This window comes from Gopherus evgoodei, chromosome 4 (genome assembly GCF_007399415.2).
Source record: "Gopherus evgoodei ecotype Sinaloan lineage chromosome 4, rGopEvg1_v1.p, whole genome shotgun sequence".
NCBI classification, from domain to species: domain Eukaryota; kingdom Metazoa; phylum Chordata; order Testudines; family Testudinidae; genus Gopherus; species Gopherus evgoodei.
In genome coordinates this window covers 74,440,066-74,460,143 of record NC_044325.1, presented here as the reverse complement: position 1 = coordinate 74,460,143, position 20,078 = coordinate 74,440,066, and the positions used below count along the sequence as shown (strand labels likewise).

At 43.6% G+C, this 20,078-nt stretch overlaps 1 protein-coding gene across 6 annotated transcripts in view; it reads left to right on the top strand.

Moving 5' to 3' along the window:
* Positions 1–20,078, top strand: part of FUT8 (fucosyltransferase 8) — a 248,110-nt gene that overhangs the window by 144,311 nt on the left and 83,721 nt on the right. The window contains exon 2 of one of the 6 annotated variants that reach the window (XM_030559806.1): positions 10,692–10,864. The exons of the other annotated variants lie outside the window; for them this stretch is intronic. The gene's annotated coding sequence lies outside the window, so the exon portion shown is untranslated. The remainder of the gene's footprint in view (positions 1–10,691; positions 10,865–20,078) is intronic. 6 annotated transcript variants of the gene reach the window in all.

Genomic DNA, 20,078 nt, shown 5'->3' with positions numbered 1-20,078 from the left:
TAGATCTGATATGCTGCCACCAGTCAGGAATTTTCCAGGGCCTGATATCCTCTGGTCCCCCCAAAACCTTCCCTGGGGACCCCAAGAACCCAGATCCCTTGGGTTCTTAAAACAAGGAGAAATAAGCCATTTCTCCCCCTCCCAGAATTTCCCTCCCTGGGCTATTCTGAGATACTGATCTAACCTCTTAAATTACCATACAGAGAAGCATCTCCCTTCCCTTCCACAAAGAGGCAAACAGATTCAAGGAAAACAGAGAGAGATTTTATCTCTCCCCCTCCCGTCTCCCCCACCCATCCTGGTGAGTTATCCCAATCCCTGGGATAAAACAAGGGAAACAGAGAAAAAACAATCAATCAGGTTCTCTAAAAAGAAATCTTTTAATAAAAGAAAGGAAAAAGAAAAGAATTATCTCTATAACTTCAAGATGTAAATATTACAGGGTCCTATAGCTTACAGACACCAGAAAGAGACTTTCCCCCCAGTACCAATACAAATCAAAATATTCCCAGCAACTACACATATAAAAGTTAACCAGCCAGATCCACAAATGCAAATAGAGTAAAACAATTAAAAAGCCTAAACCGCCTGTTTTACTTACTATATGAAAAGAAACTAAGAGAGCCTTAGTAATGTCTGGTCTCTCTCAGACCCTCCGAGAGAAGAGCCCAAGAACAAAGAACTCACACAAAAACTTCCCTCCACCCAGATTCGAAAGTATCTTGTCTCCTGATTTGGTCCTCTGGTCAGGTGTCCAGTTCCCTGCTTGTAACCCTTTACAGGTATAAGAGACATTAACCCTTAACACTCTGTTTATGACAGTTGTGACTTGCTTTCCCCTGCCCTGAAGCACAAGAATACCAAGATGAGAGCAGCCCTCAAAGTTGAGAAACGAGTGGTGATAGCTCTCTGGAAACTTGCAACACCAGACAGCTACCGGGCAATCGGGAATCAGTTTGGAGTGGGTAAATCTACTGTGGGGGCTGCTGTGATCCAAGTAGCCAATGCAATCACTGAGCTGCTGCTATCAAAGGTAGTGACTCTGGGAATCGTGTAGGTCATAGTAGATGGCTTTACTTCAGTGGGGTTTCCTAACTGTGGTGGGGTGATAGAATGCATATCCCTATCTTGGGACCAGACCACCTTGACAGCCAGTATGTAAACCCCAAGGGGTACTTTTCAGTGGTGCTGCAAGCGCTGATGGATCACAAGGGATGTTTCACTGACATCAACGTGAGATGGCCAGGGAAGGTGCATGATGCTTGCATCTTCAGGAACTGTGGTCTGTTTGAACAGCTGCAGGAAGGAACTTACTTCACAGACCAGAAAATTACCATTGGGGATGTTGAAATGCTTATAGTTATCCTTGGGGACCCAATCTACGTCTTAATGCCAAGGCTCATGAAGCCATATACAGGCAGCCTGGACAGTAGTCAGGAGCTGTTCAACTATAGGCTGAGCCAGTGCAGAATGGTGGTAGAATGTGCATTTGGACATTTAAAAGCTCGCTGGTGCAGTTTACTGACTAGGTTAGACCTCAGTGAAACCAACATTCCCATTGTTATTACTGCTTGCTGTGTGTGCTCCACAATATCTGTGAGAATAAGGGGGAGATGTTTATGGCGGGGTGGGAGGTTGAGGCAAATTGCCTGGCGGCCGATTACGCGCGGCCAAACACCAGGGCTATTAGAAGAGCACAGCTGGGTGCCCTGCACATCAGAGAAGCTTTGAAAACCAGTTTCTTGACTGGCCAGGCAACGGTGTGACAGTTCTGTTTGTTTCTCCTTGATGAAAACCCACCCCCTTGGTTGACTCTACTTCCCTGTAAGCCAACCAACCTCCCCCCTTCTGTCACTGCTTCAGAGGCAATAAAGTCATTATTGTTTTCAAATATTAATTCATCACACAAATGGGGGAAAACTTGCAAGGTCGTGGGAGAAGTGGATGAGGAGGGAAGCACCAGGTGGAGTGGTGGAGGAGGGAAGGACACATTACAGTTCAAAACGTATTGAATGCCAGCCTTCTGTTGCTTGTGCAATCCTCTGGGGTGAAGTGACTGGGTGCCTGTAGCCTCCCTCTCCCACCCCCACCCCACCCCACTTTCTTGGGCATCTGAGTGAGGAAGATATGGAACTTGGGGAGGATGGCAGGCGGTTATACAGGAGCTGTAGTGGCAGTCTGTGCTCCTTCTGCCTTTCCTGCAGCTCCACCAGAAGTGTGAGCATGTCAGTTTGCTCCTCCATTAGCCTCCTCTCAGCGTGCTCCTCCCTCGTCTCATCGCATTCATTTAAAGCTTTCCTGGACTTTGTCATTGTTTGCCTCCATGCATTCTGTTGAGCTCTTTCAGTGCAGGAGGACTGCGTGAGCTCTGAGAATATCTCATCGCAAGTGCATTTTTTTCGCTTTCTAATTTGCACTAGCCTCTGGGACGGAGATGATGGGGGAGCACAGAAACATTTGCAGCTGCGGGAGGAGAAAAGGGAGAGTAGTATTTAAAAAGTTACATTTTAGAGACAAAGGGAAGACTATTTCACACTGAATCAAGTGATTCACATTACATAGCACATGTGCTTTTGCTACAAGGTCGCATTTTGCTTCTTATATTGAGTGCCTGCCGATTTGGTGTGAGACATCACGTGCTCAGCTAGGCAACAGAATTCGGCTTGCAGGCAGGCATGGTAAGGCAAAGGGTTTCGGCTTCTTCAACCTTCATAATGTGAGAATGGTTTCAAACAGCAGCGCCCTCCTTTTTCATACCAAGCCAAGCCCGTTAGGTTGGCCATTTAAAAGGAGGGGCTGCGGTTTTAGAGTGAATGTGCAGCACAATCCAAACCCTACCCCCAGCCCAATTCTCTGGGATGATTGCTTCACACCCCCCCCCCCCCATCGCATGGCTAGTATCAGGGAAGATCCCAGGCAGCCATGAACGGGCCTACCTCCACTGCATGGCTAATAGGGGATCATTTATTTTCAGCCAAAGGCAAACAACCAAACCCCGGGCCCATTTGCTGCAAGGTTTTGTTCTGCAATGATTCCAGACTACTTGCTGCTGGCTTGCCGTACAGTAAATTAATCATTAAACACGCTTGCTTTTAAACTCCATATTATATTTACAAAGGTACGCTCACCAGAGGTTCCTTCTCTGGCTTCATGGTATGGGAACCCGCCTTGGGAGGGTTGGGAGGGTATTGGCTCCAGGGTGATGAATAATTCCTTGTATAACATTCAGACGTGAGTTCACAATCATTGATGACCAACTAGTGTGACACCATTTTTATTTTGAGACATCACATGATATTATTTGCTGATCTAGAATGTATATGCCAGACTGAGGAGACCCTTATAACCACTATGAACCCCTTTGCAAGGTAGCATTATGGGATTCTTGGGTCACAACTGGTATAACTGTATCTGTTTAACTATACATTATAACTAGTAAAACTTTCTTGTGTAGACAAGCGCTTAGTCAGGAGGATTGTGAATTTGTTGGAGGAGGGTTCCAGGGTTGTAGATGATTTAGGGCTTGTCTGCATCACAAAGTTGCAGCGCTGGTGAGGGGGTTACAGCGCTGCAACTTAGGAGGTGTACACATCTGCAGGGCATCACCAGCGCTGCAACTCCCTGTTTGCAGCGCTGGCCGTACTCCAGTTTTGTCTCGGGTGTAGAGGATCCAGCGCTGGTGATCCAGCGCTGGTAATCAAGTGTAGACACTTACCAGTGCTTTTCTTGACCTCCGTGGAATAAGCAGGTATCCCAGCATACCTGAGGAAGCCTCTGGTAATCAAGCAGGTCTCCTTCCCCGGTTTGCTCTCGCGTTCCCCAAACTCCCGAGCAAGCAGGTCTCCTTCCCTGCGGTTTGCTCTCGCGTTCCCTGAATCCCCGAGCAAGCAGGTCTCCTTCCCTGCGGTTTGCAGGAGGGTTCGGGGAACGCGAGAGCATACCGCGGCGAAGCTGGTCTCCTTCCCCGGTTTGCTCTCGCGTTCCCCGAACCCCCGTGCAAGCAGGTCTCCTTCCCTGCGGTTTGCAGGGGGGTTCGGGGAACGCGAGAGCAAACCGCGGCGAAGCTGGTCTCCTTCCGCGGTTTGCTCTCGTGTTCCCCGAACCCCCCTTGAAGCCGCCCAACAGCGCTGCAGTGTGGCCACATCTAACACCGCTTGCAGCGCTGGTTGCTGTAAGTGTGGCCACTCTGCAGCGCTGGCCCTATACAGCTGTACTAATACAGCCGTAACAACCAGCGCTGCAAAATTGTAGATGTAGACATACCCTTAGTATTGTATCCAGCGGTGCCATTCACGATAGTGAGAGGTGGGGAAGGTGACATGATTGCATTTGTCTAGTTGCCACAATTTTCGCTGATAGTCTGGCATTCTGTGGAACATCTGTCTCTCCTTGTACTGTGCCTAGCACAGTTGCTATTAAAAAAGTTTTTTCAATTCATATTTTTCTTCTGTCATTTTCTGTCACTGACCTCTTTGTTCTCATTTTTCTTTTTCTGTAGTGTGTGTGTGTGTGTGTGTGTGTGTGTGTGTGTGTGTGTGTGTGTGTGTGTGTGTGTGTGTGTGTGTGTGTGTGTGTGAGAGAGAGAGAGAGAGAGAGAGTAGGGCGACCAGATAGAAAGTTTGAAAAATCGGGAGGGGGTAGGGGGTGATAGGCACCTATATAAGAAAAAGCCCCAAATATCAGGACTGTCCCTGTAAAATCAGGATATCTGGTCACCCTAACTGAGAGAGGGTTCTTTATTTTTATATTTCGCATCCCCTTCTTATTCTCCAGTTCACCGGTTGAATACTAAAACAATAGTATGATATAGTCATATGGAAATATGTTGTAGCCTAAAAGATAACACAATAACAGAATATACAAAACAGTATTTCTATAGCCCTTTTGATTTTCTGGCCTTAGGTCCTGTAAGGTTCCTGGATAATATTTTGCAGAATCATAGAAGCTTATCTTGGTGATTTGGTAATGTCACATAGATATAATTTATTTCATACATGTGTTAAGGTCCGAAGGTAATTTGCTTGCCATGGGGTGAGAGGTAAGTTCTTGTCAAGGAGTTTTGAAAGTATTTAAAAGCTAAGAAGCAGAGAGTAGATGTCGGAGGTTTATTCTCAATATGAAAAGAGACTGAGCGGGGCCCCCCAGAGATTGGTGGTGGTTGGAACAAGAAGGTATACATTTGGATACTGAAGAAAGCTGGGGCTTAGTGCTGGTAGTTATCCCTATATTTAGATTACCTAACATTTTCCATTATAAAGGGTTCTTGTGACCTTTTCTTTGAGAAACCTCGACACTTCCATTATTTGCAGAAGGTCTTTGATATTCAGAAGGAAGAAACCTCTGAGGCTTTAGCAGTAAAATTTCTTTGTCTTGTGAAATTCTATGCAAATTTAGCTGAGTTGTAAACGCAGCAGCCACTGTATTGGGAATGCTGGGAACTGTCACAACAGCTGTAAGTGGATTGGCGGGGAGAAAGGAGAGTGATGAGAGCCAAGGTGGACTTTCCACTAACAACCCCCCACCTCATTCTGAGACCCCAGCATACGGGCCCCTCCCTCCCTTCCTAGGGCACCATATGGGACAGAAGCTCCCTCCTCTACTAGTGAGGTGAGGAGAGACAAAGTCAAGGCAGGTTTGCTTCTATCCCTCCTTTTCTTTCCCCTCCCTGTCCCAGTACCTGGCGCCAGTTATTTATTTCCCCCTCTGAAGGCACCACATGGGGCAAGAGTTCTCCATTGTGTTGGGGTGGGGAAATGAGAGAGAGCTGAATCAGATTCTGTGACCACCCCTTGAACCCAGTACACTGTGTCAGCAACTTATCCTGTCACTCTGGGAAAGCAATCTTTCCCCAGCTGCCAATGCAGTGGAGTTAGTCTTGTAGCTGAAGTCTAAAAATCAGTACCATAGTGTTGAAGGTGCAGAGTTCAAAGCCTGCTGATAATTCATGATAGGAAGTTGTATATAATAAAATTTGATTTTTACCTTTTGTCTTTTAAAGAGCCCTAGGAAATTACATACAAAACAACTACATTAAAATAACATAATTTAGGTAATAAAGCCAAGCACTCAAAAGTTAAGAAATGCCAAGCTTATAGTTGTCCCGGTGACCTTAATTTGACCCCATTGTGTATATGCATTGTCATCTTTAATTACATGATCACATATTATTTTTTTCCCTGGGAACGCTGCCTCATTTAGTGTGCAGGTAGAATGTGTAATGGCAAATTAAGGTTGCATAGACAACCATAAATGGCATTTCCTAACTTGGCAACTTAAATAACACTCTTCTAACACAGTTTTTTGTATGTAATTTATTATAGAGATCAATCAAGAATGGTTCATACTTTTTTTAAAATTTGGTTGGTAGTGTTGGCGAGGTTGGCTTTAGGTTCATTTGTGCTTATGTGGTAGCACAAGATGAAACAATCCTCTCTTTTTTATAGTTTTCTAACATATTTGTTTTTGTGTAGTTCTGTGACTTTCATGTTTGTGTCAGATCTTCCCAGTTTGCTGGTTCTTTGTCCCCTTTAGGAATAGTTTGCACTCCTGTGTGTGGCATTTCTTCTTACAATTTATAATAGGTTCATGCAGCTTTATGCACTTGCATCGCTTCAATGCCTTTGGAAGCACCTGAGTTAAAAGTTACTGTGTTTTTTCTTCTATCAATATGGTGCTCAATAAAGACTGTTTGTGGGTCTCTAAAATGCTACAAGAGCATATTAGCCTGGCAGAAGGTAAATACAAAAGGCATTTATTCTGTCTGTCAGAAACTATGCACACACTTGATTTCATTATCTGTAGCACTTTGGATAGATATACAATTTTACATGTTTATAGATAACAATGGTATGGGCAAATCTGGTTTTATCTGTAAAGTGATCCAGATAATCACCATACTGCAAAATATCTGCCAAACTGACTTCCTTATAAATTGAGTTCTTACTGTTCTATTTCCAGGAAGAATTCAATAGAATTGAATGGACACTTGCCAGATCATGACCACTTATATTATTTTTAGTAGTGTAAGTTTCATAGACCCTTTTTGTAGGTAAAAATGAAGTTGCTGTTAGTTGTATTGCTATTCAAAGGAAGTTGAGTGAGAAATAATCAAAACTGTGTGTAACATTACATCGTTATTAGGTTGCAAAGATTATAGTATTCCTTGAACTCTATTTGATTCAGTAAAGAGGATCATGACATGACTGGAGAATGGCAAATAAGTCTGCCACTGTGTTATCTAGACTACATAATATAGGGGTGATGGGAGGAGAAAAGCTTGCATGATTACTTTTCTGTAATTTCTAATTTTCATAAGAGTGAATAAGTATTTCCCAATCGCCCTGCCTCCTATCCTGTCCTTGAGTTCCCTTTTGCAATATAATGTTGTGTTGGCACACACAGTTTTCTTGTATTCTCTTTTGCTGTGCTGTGGTACAGTTGCTATCAAAATTTGCATTGTGTGAGGAGCCCATACTGAAATCTGAGCTGTTGCACTTTATTACATTGTTGCAGGCAGCTCCACCCTCTGCCTGATTTCTAGACTTTTGGCAGAATCCTTCCTGCCAACAGCACCTACTTTCTTAGCCTCAGTTATCTGCTTCTTCAAGGTGAATGCCCAAAAGCTTGTCTCTTCACCAGCAGAAGTTGGTCCAATAAACATATTATCTCAACCATCTTGACTCTAATATCCTGAAATTAGCAGGGCTACAACACCACTGAAACCTTCATGGTGAGACAGGTTCCTACAGCTGTGGCCAGTGACAATAGGACTGAAGTAGCAAACAATCCATTGCATGGATTATGACGTGACCTTGATTCTTTCTGTGGCAAGAAAATTCTGAGGTGAGTGCTTCCAAGGGAGGAAGAGCCTCCCCAGCTCACTTGCTTATAGAGCAAGTCCTGTCTTATTTTGTAAAGGACTCTGAGAAAGTGTCTTGAAAGGCTATCAATTGTGGAGGCTTGGAGGGGGGAAGGTTCGGAAGTCAGTGGAGCTGCTTAATTGCCTGGGAGTTTTTTTAATAAACATCAAGAAGAGTGAACTTGTCCCGTCCCAGATATAGGTCTCTAGAATTAAGAAAGCTTTTGTTTCAGTAGCTCACATTGGGAAATCAGATGACTATCTGATCAAAGAGATTCTCCAGATGCTTTGTGTCATGTCATCCTTCGTAGATTTGGTTGATAGGCTAGGAAGCACATTTGGTCCTGCTTCTCCTTCTCTTGGCTCAGTGAGCCCCACATGAAGGTCCTACAGGCCAAGAGCATCCCAACTTCAGTAGTCCAGGATTTCCTAATATGATAGAAGCATTCTCATGATCTTTCCATAGGGGTGCCTTTCCTGGATTGTCAGGGACCAGTAATCATCACAGCCGGAAATGTAAGGAATTGGCTCCACATTGGTAATAGCAGCTTTGCCATGCATGCTTCAAGTGCATCTTATGGTATATCTAAGGTCGTCTTGGACTTTTTCCTTCCTTCCTTTTATATTGTCACTATAACAAATTATATTTGCACCAAGTATAACACACTGTCTAGATATTGGGCCTAAAGTTTTTGATGAAAATACTCTGGCACCACTTTTATCCTTATTGTAAAATGGTCTTATTTATTTGATGATAAACCAAAAGACAATTTTTATAATGGAAGATAGCTATAGGTGGTATGATCATAATGATTATTTTACATTACTTGATGACATATGCTTCTACTCAGCAGCTTTCTGAAATATTTAGTCACTTGTATTCTAGCAAAGTTTGAAAATACACAGTAGACTTTTTCTTCGGAGAACTTGCCTTATGGAGGAAGCATATAGTGCATGTAGGACTGAGAGTCAGGAGACCTGTATTCTATTCTGGGTTCTGTCACTGACATGCTTAGTGATCCTGGGCAAGTCATGTAACCTTTATGTTCCTCAATTCACCATTTATACAATGGGAATGATACAACTCTTTTATAAAGTCTTGAGCGCTATCTATGAAAAATACTGTAAAAGTACTGTTTTTATTTATTATGTATCAAAACCTTTAGTCGGCTGCAGTCATGTTATGCATTTGTCTTATAATCAGTGAGCCATAGTTTCCAGTTGATGATGTTGCTGGAACAGCAGTATCTTTTAAGAAAAATATCTGTGACAAAAATTAAGACTGAACTGAAGAAGCAGACTACTGAACCATTGAAATTATGGGTTCTTGGGAGTGCACATCAACATACAATGCTTTTATTTGTGGTGATCTTCAGATTTTCAACAGTCAATCCAAACAGATTTAATAAATTCAAATAAATCACTAGCAGATAATGGCCTTCTAATAAAACATTAGAAGAATTTGTACTTGGAATCTGTATTTTCTGCTTCTAATTTTTTTTCCTATTTGGATACAGGACATTGAACAGAACATTTGAAGAACAATAGACATCCAGAGTGGTCTGAGATGTTGGTCAAGTGAATGTCACTGTTTGTGCCAGAGAAGTTTTATCAAACCTTAACAGATTGCCTGGTTTTGAAGCTTTGTTTAAAACATCTGTTGAGGCTTCAGACATCTGTTACCAGAGTTTGGTTAAGGACTGACAGCCATCTTACCAGTCCTACTGGCTGCCAGTCCCTGAATGTACAATATAAGCATGTTTTCAAGATTATTCTTTTGATCACTGAGGAAAATTACTGTATCAGAAGTCGATTCATCATGGGGAAAATAATTGGGTGAGTGGGTACAGTAGAAGACTGAAAAGCTTCAAAGCAGAAAAATGTTTTTGGAAGCTGGCAAGTTAGAACACAGTTCTGAAGCTTAATTTTATCTCCTGAGTGGTTCATTGCCAGTTTTCATTTGAAGACAATAAAACATTATCTTGCTCTGCACTTCCTCATCATGTGTACTTTGCTCTCTACTACCAATTGTATTCTGTTAAGAGGATGAGGTAAGAGAGAAAAGGGTGCATATCTTAAGTTTATTTATTATGCTCTTGGTAACATCAACATTTAGTGTAAAATTCTGTACTGTAAGTTAACAGTTTCTAAAAGCATGTGATGCTATCCCAAATTTTTGGAAGTACAGTTTTTTTGGCTGCATTTTTTGAAAATGTTCTAGCTGTTGAATCAAATTTTAAAAAGCATTAGAAATTTAAAGGTCAAATTAGTATTCACTTATGTTCATATTTAATGCTCACTGAGATATTGACTAAATCTTCCTTTCTCATATGGCTTAAAAATCTTTACACTTTGTTTTTAATCCTGCAAGATAAAAAACATTTAATATTTATATGCATTTAACAACAAGCTACAGTCTTCAGGACACTTCTATCCATTGTAAAGTGTTCCAGCATGTCCTGTTTACATGTTTATTGACCACTTAGCTTGTTTAATTATTTACCAATTATTTTTTGCTGTATCATTGGACAAAAATTAAAAATTAACTTGAACTTTATCCTGTTGTCCAAATCAAGACATTTGTAAAGTTTGAAAAGTTTTATATACATTGTTTTTCGTTATTTAATCTTTGCTCCTTTCTACACTTTCTAGTTCCTGCCAGAAATGGAAGTACTAAAACTCCAAGAGGCTTTTCTCATGATATTTTCAAGTCAGTTTTGCAACTCAAAAGTTTTATTTGATCACTCAATAGCAATTCTCTTAATTCCTTATTGTAGAAGATCATTTAAATGCTATGGTTCCCTCAGTACTGATAATAACTTATTATTAGCAGGGAAACAAGTTGGGGAGGACAGAGGGAGACTAGAGGAACTTAAGTGACAAATAAATGGAAGAACAGAGAAGCAACGAGAGGAGAGCAATATTCAAGAAAGCTACAGAGAAAATATTTTTTTACTGAAATCAATTAAAGTTGAACCATGGAAGATGTGTATGTAGTTTAGAAAGGTAATGTGAAGAGTGAGGTTATCTAATCTTTCTAATATATTTGATGTTGATTTTCCTTCCTCCATTTTGTCACCAAATGCTTTTCTTTCTCTTCTGTTCTGCCACATTTTTTACCCTCTGAATAGATTGTATTCCTTAAGCCAGACATATTAGTTCCATGATTTTTATTTGGAGTGGGTTTACTTAGGATAGGGAAGGAAAGTGAGTGAGAGGGACAGAGTGAGGAGAAGAGGTAAGAGAAGCAGCTGTGGAGTGAAGCTGAGGTGAAGAGACCGGGAGGAAGGAGAGGGTTGGAATAAACAACCAGTCACCAAAGGGCAGAGAAAGTCCAGTCAAAACTGTACATTTGCCAAAAGTCCAGAGTATCAAAGGCCTCTACTTTGGCTGTGTCTGCCCCTACTGGCTGGAGTCTGTGGCTGGCTCCTCGCTACAGTTTTCTCCCAAGTACATATGGCAGGTGAGAGGGGAAGCATCAGTGTGTGTGTCGGTGTGTTTCGTTTGCACAGTTCTCGATTCAGAGAGGTGCCGGGGGTGGGCGTAGGAGTAGAAGTGGCCCCAGCTTGGCCCCATTTTATTTCCTCCCCTCCAGTTCAACAGTTCCTGTTTTGGCTGGTTCTGTGCCTATTTTCTGAGTCTGTGGCTGACTCTGTTCTTCAGTTTTCGTTTGAAGTAAGTTTGTTTCTAAAACATTTGTACAGTAGATATCATTTGCACTATTAACAGTAATGCCTGGATTTGCTGCTTTTTGACATTTCAAATCTTGTGATAGAGATTCGAAGAGGTCATCTGAATGATGTCCAAAAGGAAATTATTTGTATTCTTGTATAGACAGTTGATTTCTGTGAAATGTTGCATCCTGGTTCGTTGTAGAATTTCTAGAAACTACTGTTGTGAGTATTACTACTAATAAATAAGGTGGCTATGAATCCTCCCTTCCAGTGACAAAAGCAGAAAAAAAAACCACTTCAATTAGCTTTTATATAAGCAAAAAAAGAGATCTTGTACAGCACTGACCCACAGTCAGTACTTAAATTATAAATTGTAATAATTTAGCAATATACATCGGGTGCTGTAGTAACACTTATGGGGAATGGAGAATCCTGATGCTCCATGGACTCCATTCTTCAGGGGCTCAGTGCTTCAAGTGCCTTGAGTTCCCTGGTGTCTATTTGAGATTTTGTCTTTTGTGCCACTAGAGATTTGAACCTGGTAATATGGGTGGTTCATACCTTAGTGCCTTGGAAATTTGGCACCTTGATGGCCTGAGACCTCAGCTTTTTGGAACATCCAGAATTGAGTGCTTTGTCACCTTAGGTTCTCTGGTGCCTTTGAACAGAGCAGAGCAGTATCTGGAGTTTTCAGAGCCTTAATGCTAGTGGTGATTGGTGAGAGATTCCACAACCTTCCTTGATAATTGTCAGGGCTGTGAAGTAGGTGGCCTGGCCTAGGGGTTTGTCAGGTGAGGGCCAAAGGTCCAGGAGCAAAATGCCAGGATTCAGGCCATGTTGGAATACCAGGAGGTCAGATTTGAGAGACAAACCAGAGGTCAGGGATCAAGAATCAGTTACCAAGAGTCGGGCCAAGTCAGAATACCAGGGGGTCAGGGATCAGATGACAGGAACAGGTAACCACAGACCAGCAGAGCAGAGCACATTTGTACAGACAACTTTCTGTTTTCTCCTCTGGCTTAAATAGGGGCTGTGGCCCAAGCAGGTGGTCTCTCAATCAGAGCACAGACCCCAGTTGGGCTTCATGGACCCCGGTCCCAGCTGCTGTTTGTGAGCAGGAGGTGGAGGATTGGAGTATGATGGCTCCCAGTACCCCCACAGACCCACATTCAAGACCCATGGGGCCTGACTGTAATATATTCCGGTGCTTAGCTATCCTTATAGCTAGAAAGTTTTCCTAATACCTAACCTTAATCTCTGATTGCTTGCAGATTAAGCCCATTGCCTCTTGTCCTACCTTCAGTGGACATGGAGAACAATTAATCACCATCCTTTTTTATAACAACTCTAAACTTACGAAGACTGTTATCAGGTCCCACCTCAGTCTTCTTTGCTCAAGACCAAACATGCCTGTTTGTTTGTTTTTTTAACCTTTCCTTATAGGTTGGATTTTCAAAACCTTTTTACAGTTTTTGTTGCTCTCTTCTGGACTCTTTCTAATTTGTCCACATCTTTCTTAAAATGTGGTGCCCAAAACAGAACATGGTACTCCACGTGAAGCCTCACCTGTGCTGAGCAGAGTAAAACAATTGCCTCCCATGTCTTAGATATGACTCCTGTTAGTACATCCCAGAATGTTAGCCTTTTTCACAACTGTATCAGATTGTTGGTTCATACTCAAGTTTTGATTCACCATAATCCCCCAGATCCTTTTCATCAGTACTTCTGCCTACCCAGTTATTCTCTAGTTTGTGTTTGTGCATCTATTTTTTTCTTCCTAAGTGTAAAGCTTTGCACTTGTCTTTACCAAATTTTATCTTTTTGATTTCAGACTAATCCTCTAATTAATCAACGTCCTTTTGAGTTCTAGTCCTGTCCTCTAAAGTTTTTGCAACCCTTCCCAACTTTGTCGTCTGCAGATTTTATAAAAAATACTCTCCACTCCATTATCCAAGTCATTAATGAAAATATTGAATGATACTGGACCTCAGACGTACCTTGCTGGACTCAGCCACATACACCCTTCCAGTTTGACAGCAAACCATTGACAACTATTCTTTAAGTACAATTTTTCAACCAGTTGTGCACCCACTTTATAGTAGTTTTATGTTTGATCTCTAGAAAGTGTCAGTGCTTTGGTTCTTCTGATGAAGAATATTCTCATTTCAGTCTTTAAGTCACTTAGCTGAGTTCTGTCATTGGTACTTCAAAGTCCCAGTGGTGCCTTTTGTAGGGAATGAATGCTTATATCCTCAGTGCCAAATAGAGGAGTTTTGTAATGTGGTACAAGCAGGGCTCCATATATAATTTTTCATGCTCCTCTTGAAGACTGACTGTCTCCTTTTTTGGTTGTCCCTAAACCCCTGAGTTCCAGAAGCTGGGACTGGATGACTCGAAACTGCTCTGTTTACTCCCTCTGAAGCATCTGACGTCAGCCACTGTTGGAAGACAGGACACTGGGCTAGATGGATCTTGGTCTGATCCTATATGACCGTTCTTAAATTCTTAGTCTGATTCCAGCTCCAGGACTAATTTTGGACTTCATCTGCCTGCAACTTTTTGATTTATCAGTGATTTCTGAAACATTTGATCAGTCTTCCATACAGGCCTTGTTGTGGTGATTGGGTCTAGAAATGTTACCCTAATTGTGAGCTTAGCTGTAAGAAGTGAGTGAAAAGTTTATAGAATGTTCCAATCAATGATATATGTTGGTGGGAAGAGGTGCAAAAGGGAGACAGACCAAATTATCGTATCAGAAATGAGATTTCATGTGAGGTATTTTCCATGAAACCATGTTGACGGGCATTAATTGTATTCCCATCCTTTGACTAAATGATGTATCAGTTTTTCCATTGTTTACCCTGACATCAACCGTAGGGAAACTCGCGTATAATATCCAGGTCATCCTGCTTACCCTTTTTGAATGTCAGTATGGCAATAGCACTTTTCCAGTCTTCTAGAATTTCCCTGGTATGCCAATATTTATTAAAAATTAACATCAGTGTGCAGGAGGGCTCCTCAGCCCACTCTTTTCATACTCTTGGGTGCAATTTAACTGGGCCTGTTGATCTTAAAATGAAGGTAAAGATATTGGGTAAATTCCTGGCCCCTCTGACTTTAGTGAGGTTAGGATTTCACCCACTATCTCTGCCATTTCCTTCAATTGTTTCTCCCAGTTACCAACATTTTCTCTCTTCACTTTGTCAGCTAACAGTTCCAAATTCTGGTCTCTGCTAGATGCTGATACAGCCTATCAACTGTATCATCCAAATCTAAAGATACAGAGATACAGGGCCAGATCATCCTTTGTGTAACTGGCAAGCCAGGGACTCTTCTGTTGGGTATATAACTACGAGTGAGGCTGAGATATGTGGAAAGTTATCTTTTAATAAGATGCCATCAGATTTTAACCAAAGATGATGCAAAATGTTATAAATTTAATTTGTTCAATATTTAATATTAAAATTAATAGTACTAATCCGATTATGTTTAAGTATAGGGAAGTCATTGTTTACTTTTTTCAGCAAGAGGTTCTTCTTCTTCGAGTGTGTCCCTGCCTGCAGGTATATCGGATCGTGGGGAGCAATTACCACACAGGTGGGGTGCCAATTAATTTCTTTATTAAAGGAAAAAGGAAGTGGTGGGAATTTAACAATGAAATGCAATGGGATCGGGTGTAGAAGGTGTTTACAATAGACAATGATAAGGGGGGGTTCTTACTGAACAGTGTAGGGAGTTTTAACAGTGGGGTACAGTAAGTGGGGTTCAGCACAATGGGATACAGTACAGTCAATAAGCAACTCAACTTTATATAGGAACAACTCTAGATACAGTGTGGAATGCAAAATAAAATGGTAGCTTCTATATAAAAATGATATATAAAGTATATTAGAAAAATGGAGGCAACTAATGGGGTGTTATAACCACAAGTAAAATGTAAGTCACAGTGCAATAATACAATATAGGTGATAAGTAAAATTATGCAATGTAGAAAATTACTGACTTAATTTGTAAGGCTGTGATAGCAAGAGTGTACATAAAAGCTGGGTCAAGAAGCGGGAGGGGGGAGGGGAGTGAGTGATTAGTGGTAACTAACGAGAGGAGAGTGCAGCTGCAAGCAGCAAGAGACTCTGAAGCCCTGTGGGGTGAAGCCCAGAGCAGCAGTCTTCAGGAGCCTGCGGGCTGGAGGTACGGGAGACGAGAGCAGCTAGAGCGCACTTAAGGGGAGTCTGGGAGCAGCAAGAGGGGAGGACGCTGAACATGTAAGCGATGGGAAGGCACGTGGAGAATGGGGGAGACGGCTGAGGGAGGAAGCAGGTTGCAGCAGCGGAGAGCACTTCAGGGAAGTTGCAGAGCAGCAGTGTGAAGACAAACCAAGCAGTGTGATGGTGATCTTCGGTAGGGGAGGGGCAGCGGAGGAGCGGGGGCACGAACACAGGGGATACAGGGAGAGGCAGCAGAGAGGTGTAAAGAAGGGCTAGAGGGACACCCAAAAAAAAAAAGGGAAAGAAGCGGCAAAGGGTTTGGGAAGTTACACGGGGGGGGGGGAGCAGCAAGGGGTTACCACAGGGAGACATGGAGAAGTACACAGAGGGGGAGATTGAAGCGGGGGAAAAACAGACACGGGAAAGTTCAGGGAGAGATTGGGACAGCGGGAAGACGAATTCAAGCAGTAAAAACCTTATCTATCCTTTAACTTAATTAAACTTATATAAATTACAAGCAGGTTATACAAAGTAATAAAACAGGTACAGAATACAACCAGGCAATGGTTTTTTTAAATCTATCTTAATCAACGACTAGGCAAAACAACAAATATCACAATTCTAAGCAAACTGTGTCAAGCAACTATGCAGAGCAACAAAACAGCAAACTGTAACAAGGCAGGTGAAACTTACAAGCTCTACAATCTTGGCAAACTATGACTTATTAAACTTAAAAGCAAAACCTACGGTGCACCTTATGCTATGGCGAAGTCACAGAGGGCAGAGTGGTATGTGCCCAGGATACAGCTCCCAAGGCAGCCCCCAAGGAAGCCAAAGGATGGTGGCTGCAGCAGTGGATACAGCTGAAAGCAGGGAGCAGAGCTTAGCAGCGGCACAAGCTTATTTTTAGCAGCAAAGCACCACGGAGTTTGAGAGGTTTTAAGACACAGACCAAGGTTTAGCTGGAGTCTGTGCGCTAGGGAAACAGAACCAGCAGCTAAAGTAATAAAATAAAAGTATGGAAAGTTTTACCGAGGGATTCTTACCAGTCCCCAAGGCAGCAGCAAAGGCAGAAGCAGCAGTAACATCAGAAGAAGCAAGGAGGGCTTGGTACGGTCTTGATAATCAGGAGATCTCTCAGGCAGCAATTCGTTCTTTGTGGGTTTTTTTTTTTAAAACCGGGGGTACGCTCAAAAATAAAACGAGAGCAGAGAAAGGACCCCCCAAAACCCCTGGCTGATCAGACCAGGCAGCAATGCAGGAACCTTTCTGATGCTTGTTTCAAAAATGTCTGTTTTTAAAGGCAAACTTAGGCAGTTTCCCGTCCAGTGATCCTGATAGGCTCCCTTTGTCACAGGGGAGGAGGCACAGGGAAAAACTGTAGGTGAGCACAGAGACATGCCTGGGCAGAGTCCTGTGCAATAGGTGACTCAAAAGCACATGAGGCCTATGACTCATGCCCAGGATCTTAAAAACACAATAGGTCTTGCAGCTCTGGACATGGCCTGCCCTACACCAAGCCCAGGTTCAACAAGGTGATAACAGGACTAACCCTTTGAACAGGGCAGTGGTCCCACTTAGCACGCAGCACAAGTGGCCATCCCTTTGAGAAGGGCAATGGCTCGTGTTAAACAACTTAAGGGGCCCTCCCTTTGAGAAGGGCAGTGGCCCTGGTAAACAACTTAACAGCCACAGGGCGGCCACAGGAGGAGAACAAAAACAAAACGGAGTATGGGGACAGCTGTAAGAAACAAAATGGAATAGGGGGATAGCTGTAACAGACAGAGTGATTGCTCATATCCATTCCAGTTAGGTGTGCGCGCTCGTCAGAAGATTTTTACCCTAGCAACTCCGGTGGGTCGGCAGGTCACCCCCTGGAGTGGCGCCGCCATGGCGCTGGATATATACCCCTGCCGATCCGTCCGCTCCTCAGTTCCTTCTTACCGCCCATGTTGGTCGTTGGAACAGTGGAGCGCGGCTTAGCTGTCCTCCACTTCCCTAGCTTCTCTCCGTTCATCTGATCTCTTGTTGTGAATAGTTGACTTAGTTCTTAGTATCTTAGGCCACGTCCACACTACAGAGGGCTCATCCAGACTAGGGGGGGGGAAATTGATCTTAGATACGCAACTTCAGCTACGTGAATAACGTAGCTGAAGTCGAATATCTAAGATCGAATTACTCACCCGTCCAGACGGCGCGGGATCGATGTCCACGGCTCTCCATGTCGATTCCGGAACTCCATTCGGGTTGATGGAGTTCCGGAATCGATACAAGCGCGCTCGGGGATCGATATATCGCGTCTAATCGATTTTAACCCGCCGATATGACAGGGTAGTCTGGACGAGGGCAGAGTAAAATCGAAATTAATAAAATCGATTTTATAAAACAGGTTTTATAAAATCGATTTTACGCGTCCACACTAGGGCACATTACTTCGGTGGCGTGCATCCATGGTCCCAGGCTACCATTGATTTCCGGAGCGGTGCACTCTGGGTAGCTCAGTAAAAGAATGGGACCAATAACTTCGATTTCCGTCCACACTAACCCTAAATTGATATAGTAATATCGATTTTAGGGTTACTCCTCTTGTTGAGCAGGAGTACAGAAATTGATTTTAAGACCCCTTAAAATCGATTTTAAGTGCCTTGTAGTGTGGACGGGTACAGCGTTAAATCGATTTAATGCTGTTTATATCGATTTAACACTGTAGTGTGGACCAGGCCTTAGTTTTATAGTTTACAGTTGTTTGTTAGTTGTTGTACATAGTTTAGCGGGGTTTGGGCTTGAGCCCGTCCCCACACCTGGTGCCGGAGCCCATGCCTGGTTCACCAGGGTTTAAACCGTGCTCGGCCTGTAAAAAGCCGATGCCCACAAGCGATCCCCACGACTCTTGCTTAAAGTGCCTCGGGGAATCGCATATCTCCGACAAGTGCCGCATTTGCAAGGCTTTTAAGCCGCGGACTAAAAAGGAGAGCGACTTTCGGTTAAAGACTCTCCTTATGGAGGCAGCCCTTAACCCTCCGTCCTCGGCACTGAGCGCTGACAGTGCTTCTCCGGCACCGGACCCGTCAAGACACCTCGGCATCGGCCTTGTCCAGTACAGGGACCTGATCGAAGGCCTTCAACCTCTTCCACGCTCTCGGTGCAGACTCACCTGGATCGCCCGGCAACTACCCATGCTGTGACACCAACGCCTGTGGTACCATCGACTCCGGTCCTGAGAGGGCTGTCGAGTCCGGTTCAGGAGAGCTCCCCGGTGAGACCCGTGGTCGAGCTGACGGTCCCCTCCACGCCGGAGACATTCTCCTTGGCCAGGGACCTTATTACCATGACTGAATCGGCCCTGCCTCAACCCTCGGCACCGTCGGTGCGGGTTCTCCAGTCCAGAGGCAAGCCTGCCGCTATGAGGCCTCCTTCACTGGAGTCGAGCTGGCACCGCTCCCGATCCAGGTCTCGGCACCGCTCCAGGTCTCGCGGCTGGTCCCGATCTCAATGCCACTTGCAGTCCCGGCACCGCTCACCCAGGCGGCACTGGTCGTACTCATGGCGCAGATCCACCTCTCGTCCCGGTCGGTACTCTCGGTACCGCTCCAGCTCCAGGCACTGCTCCCGGCACCGAGATTCTTGCAGCCGGTCCCATCATAGACGATCAAGATCCAGGTCGACCTCCCAGCGCCGCGCTGGTTGCAGGTCTTGCTCTTGGTCTTGGCACCAATACGATTCCCTGTACCGATCCCCGGCACCGAGGAGATCTCCAACGACGGGAGCGAGGGACTCATACCAGCCTTGCTTGGCTCCTCCATGGCCGTCCCGTCAGCCGTCCCTGTCCTCTCAGAGATGGATGGCAGGAGAGAGATCAGTTGATCATTGCCTGTTAGGTTTACTCCCTCTGGGGCACCTGGCATTGACCACTGTCAGTAGACAGGATACTGGGCTGGATGGACCTTTGGTCTGACCCAGTACGGCTGTTCTTATGTTCTTATTTAAGAAAGGGAGGGAAAAGGCTAAAATAAAATCAAACCTATTACAAACATCAGCAATATTAGACATAACTCAAGTAGCTCTAAACATTTGTTAATAAAGGACAGAAAGGTTTCTAATTTGAGAGAGAGACCTATGCGTACCTTAAACTACTTTGGACTGAGGCTGCCAAAGAACAACAGCTCCATTGTGGCTCCCCCCTCAACTGCTCAGTGAGGACTTAACTTGTAGAGCTTAGTGTTGTATCAAAAGAGCCTTTGTTATGTATATAAGGATATTTTTAAAGAGAAACAAAGCAAATTAATATAATTTTTATATTTTTGTTCTATTATATCCCTGTAGGTGGCTCCGGTCTGAAGT